Source organism: Sorghum bicolor, chromosome 1, assembly GCF_000003195.3.
Source record: "Sorghum bicolor cultivar BTx623 chromosome 1, Sorghum_bicolor_NCBIv3, whole genome shotgun sequence".
Lineage (NCBI taxonomy): Eukaryota > Viridiplantae > Streptophyta > Magnoliopsida > Poales > Poaceae > Sorghum > Sorghum bicolor.
The window spans coordinates 52,981,950-52,987,166 of record NC_012870.2 but is presented as its reverse complement, the minus strand read 5'-3'; positions in this window follow the sequence as shown (position 1 = coordinate 52,987,166).

The following is a 5,217-nucleotide window of genomic DNA, read 5'->3' as shown; positions in this document are numbered from 1 at the left end:
TTATTTAAGAATTTTAGTGAGCATTTAATGTAGCAAATAAACAATTTTGTGGAAATTTAAAATTTATCATAAGCTTAGTAACATGATTTTGTGCATTCATGCTGAGACATATTTTATTTTGTGTTGATTGTATTTAGTTTATATTTAATTGTCCTCAAAATCCTTTTTGAAAAAGGTTTTAAAAAAAAAAGAATAAAACAAAACAGAAAAAAAAAGAAAGGAAGCCTTCCAGGCCGAGGCCCAGCTCCCCTCCCCCGCGCCCCTCTGCCTTGGCTCGCTGACGAGCCGGCCCCGCAGCACAGCGCCTCCCCCTTTCTCTCTCAGTCGCTGACAACTGACCCCACCCGGCAGTGTCTCGCCCCTCCCATCTTCTTCCCAGCGTCGTGGGCGAGACGGACTCGGCCGGATCGAACCGAGGCCCGAGTTCTCGGGATTTCCTTGCCAAGCGCGCAAACTGACCACTATAAAGCTTCCAGCATCGCTCCCTCGTCATGTTTTCGCATCTAGGTCGCCAAAACCGAGTCCCCGTGCCTTGTTTCGCGAGTTCTGGATCTCGCCGGGAGCCCTTTTCGCCGCCGCGCGTGGACACGCCCCTCTGCTAGCTCTCGGACCCAACCAAGCGCTTAGACGAGATCGTGGTGAGCTCCTCTTCATCCCGGTGTTTTTCTTTCTGGAAACGGTGCTCGGAAACGAGAAGCCGGCGAGCTTCCGGCGAGCTTCCGGGCGGTGGCCATGGCGCCACCGAACCGGTGCCCAACTCCGGCCGGATGTGGGTGACCAGGAAGGCTACCAACCGTTCAACCGAAGATCAACGGCCAGGATTAAAACGTACCCTTTCGCTGCAATTCTTCGTAAAGAGTCCCTGATAGTTTTCCATATTTGCCCCGCGGTCCTTGGCGCCCTGAGCAAGATTCCGTTTTCGAAGTGGGAAAGCGTATTTTCTGTCGGCCGAGTTCAAATACGTTTTGCAGAAATTACAGAATTGCCACTGATTTTATAATGCTCATAAAATATTCATTTTAACTCCGTTTTTGTCCATTCAAATTCCGTTGTATTCGTATTTACGATCTCTACATGTTAGAAATATTAGTTTACTGTTTTGAAACTTTTTAATTCTGCAGTAGTATTTAATTAATTATTTCTTTATAGGAAATCTTAGAAAATTCATATCTCTCACGTTTTAATTCTGATTTTCGTGAACTTTACGTTTGTGTGATCGTAGCGCTGCGTAGAATATTTTGATAAACTTTTATATTTGTTTTACCACTGTTTGGTGTATTGTTCTAATTATATCTTGTTTGCTTCGTGTATGATTGTCTACATTGGATTGCGTGTTGTTGATTGATGATTGGGATTAGACGGTGAGCCGTACGTTGGTGCTCAAGATCAAGTATTTGAAGACCAGCAGGCTCAGGAGAGCTTTGATCAAGGCAAGTATAACTTGGGATCATCCTTGTTACCTATTCACTTATAACTACACATATATATCATATACATGCTATCACCTTGTCGACCTTAGCAAAATCATAGATGATTGTTACCTGTATTCCTTGCTACCTACTTGATATGCATTGGTGTAGATGTGCTAGTGCTTGATATAATCCATGATCTTGTAAGATGATAATAGCTATGCAATGAACATAAAAGAATGACATATAACTGTATGAGATCTTGTCTGTACGTGATCACCCGGGATAACAGTGCAACCATGAGGGCTATTATGGCTCTGGCTTTAGCTCAGTATGAAGCCCTTTTCTAGCTTGTTAGCGGTTACCCGAAAAGGCGGAGGGGCTGAACCGTTTTGGGTATAGTGTGGCCTCTGTCTGTATGAGTATAGGCTGCGAGTCATTGTGCCATCGGAAGGGGGGCTCTATATCTGCGCGCAAAGGAAACCTTGCGGCCCTAACATGTTAGACGAACTTTTGAAAGGCTTCATAGTGATCCCTGCCGACCTTCCTTGGTAGTGGGTTAAGAGGTCGACGGGCCTCGGGCGAAAGGGTAAATCATGACTCATGGGTAAAGATGTACAACCTCTGCAGAGTGTAAAACTGGTATACTAGCCGAGCTCACGGTCAGGAGCGGCCTTGGGGACATCTACATTAAGATGATGAGCTTGTTATGTTATTATGTTCATTTGATTATTGTTTATGCTATGAGTTAATTATGCTTACATTTGATCATGGGATTAATGGATTATTTCAGCTTCCTTGACAATTGCTCATTAATTATGAACATGCTATCCACCATTAAAAGCTAAATGCAGTCAAACCAGTGTCAGCTATTTGAGCCTCATGAACCCCTGGTTATACTTGTTGAGTACGATATGTGCTCACTCTTGCAATTTCCCAACACCTCAGGTTATGATAATGAAGATGACTGGAATGAGGATTATCGTTATGAGTACTAGGTTTGGAGTCAACCAGTCAACAGTGTCCCTGTGTGGAGCTTCCGTCGAGAGCGTTGTTTACTTTATGCTATCATTGTTGTATGAGACTATGTGATTCAATATATATTCCGCTATGTAATAAACACTGCAATGGTACATTTGAGATTTGTCTACTTATGTGTGTGACTATTCCTGGGGCACATATGAGTCTTTTATGCATCCTATTTTGTTCTTAAAATATGGGTGTGACAAATTGGTATCAAAGCTTTGTTGACTGTCGGACGCAAGCCTAGTTAGAAATTGGTCGTCTTAAGGTTTTGAAATTGCTATAAAATCCTTGCTCTATAAACCTTGATATTTTCTTCTACACTATATCCTATTCATCTTCACCTTGTTGTTTATTTTAAAGACTTGTTCTCATCCCCACTCCTTGCTTTGAATATGCTTTTAGAACCTTCTCTTACCACCTGCTTACATAGTTGAAAGAGAATTTTAGGAATCTTTGCCCTTAATAGGAAGAGAACGATAGTACCGCAAGTTGAGTTAATGCTTGAAATGTGAACCTTTGATGCTTGGTTTGGTTTGTTATTATGCTTATGCTTGATTTGGATCTTTGTAATGAGTGCAATGATCTTGTGGATTTCCTCTACAATTTCATTTAGTTTATAGGCTTAAGGCATAAGGATTAATGAACTGAATAGTTGGGGTTGGTTAAAATTCTGTTTCTGTCCTTTGCTGTTTTATGGAGCAGTCTGCTATGAATCTGGTACATCTCAAAATCTGTTCATGCAATGTCCATCAAATGTTTCTGGGAACAAATAGACTTCCATATCTTTCCAATGCCGCAAGAATGACCATATCATCGATTATGAGCTGAGAGTTATGACTGTTTCAAGTTGAGGTTTCTGCGCAGTCTGGAATTCTGGAACAGTTTCGGTTGTACCCAGTTTTTGGTTAACCTCACCTTGGAATCTGGTAATATGATCTAAATGGAAGTTGTAGACAATTTCTTTATCTTTCCAGCGGTGTACAGCATGTATCCTTTTGAATTCTGGAACTCGAGATATTACTGATTTTCTGATCTGCTGATGTTGGATGTTACCCAGAAAATTTCAGATTCGGTTAACTCTTGTAATTGTCATGTTGGACATTACTAAGATGTGTTTATATACCTTGGAATGCAGATGGCAGCAAGGGGAAGAGGCAGAGGCAGAGGCCGTGGCAATAGTGACAATGCCCCAATTATTGTGGAGGAACTTATGCAAACTCAGAATCAGATGATGCACGTCTTCATGCAACACCTACAACAACAACCTCCACCAACATCACCACCTGTTCATGTGAGAGATAAGCGGGGGGAATTCATGAAGGGAAGACCTCCGGTATTTACACACTCAGCGGATCCCATGGAGGCGGATGATTGGTTACGTGCTGTGGAGAGGCAACTAAACATAGCACAGTGCAATGACTTAGAGAAGGTGTTGTATGCTTCTGGACAACTTCAGGGAGCAGCTCAGACCTGGTGGGAGTCATATCAAGCTGCTCGTCCCAACAATGCTCCTCCTGTCACTTGGTTAGAATTTTGCAGAGACTTTAGAGCACGACATATCAATGAAGGAATGATGGAGCTCAAGCAGGAAGAATTCAGATCTCTCAGGATGGGTTCTATGTCTGTGGCTGAGTATCATGACATGTTTGAGCAGTTGGCTCGCTATGCTCCAAACGAAGTCAGAGAAGATGCTGACAAACAACGTCTCTTCATGAAAGGTCTTTACTATGAACTCAGATTGCAACTGGCTGGAAATACCTACCCTACATTCCAGGCTCTGGTGAACCGTGCCATTGTGTTGGATAACATGCGCAAAGGTCAGGATAAGAAGAGGAGGATGCTAGCACAAGGGTCTGGAGGCAACAACCGCCAACGTTTCAATTCTCCGCAGGGCGATCAACAGAGGTACCATGGACCAGTTAGTCAAGGGGATCGCAACCAACAATCTCAGCGTAATCCTAATCAACAACAGAGTGGACAACAGACTTCTCGCTCGGGAAATTCAAATGCCACCTCTATGAAGAGAAGTGCTTCCAATACCCCTACTAGGTGTTTTCGCTGTGGGAAAGAAGGTCATATGTCATATGATTGTCCAGAGAGATTCAACCAGCAGAACAACAATCAAAAGTCTAATTCTCATGGAGCAAAGGTGAACCATGTGGCTGCAGAGACAGTACAAGAGGGACCGGAGATTATGATGGGTACGTTCAGTATCAACTCTATTCCCGCTACAGTTTTATTTGATTCTGGAGCTTCGCATACATTCATATCACAAGCATTTGTTAGAGTTCACAGCATACCACTAGTTGCCCTGAAAACCCATATGCTAGTAAACTCACCGGGAGGGACTATACCAGTTTCATATTGTTGCCCCTCAGCAAGTCTTTCTTTAAGGGGGTGGATTTCCCTGTTAGTCCCATGGTTATGAGAACCTCAGGCATAGATGTGATATTGGGTTTGGATTGGATGAAGAAATATGCTACGGAAATTAAGTGCAAAGAAAAAGTAGTAGTTGTGACAACACCCAAGGGAGAGAGAATCAGTGTGGATGTAGCAGTGCAGGCTCCACCCACAGCTACAGTGAATCAGCTGGATGATGGTGTTGATCTTCAGGACTGGGTAGGGAATAAATTTTCAGATAAGTTACCAGGTATGTTACTTGACTAGAGACATGAATTTGTTAGTGCATTGGAATCGGTTTTTAGAGGTAGAAGCAACTTGGAAAAGAGAGGATGACTGGAAAGGGTCACAACTACACAGTGGTTTGTGTTTACCTGGCTCA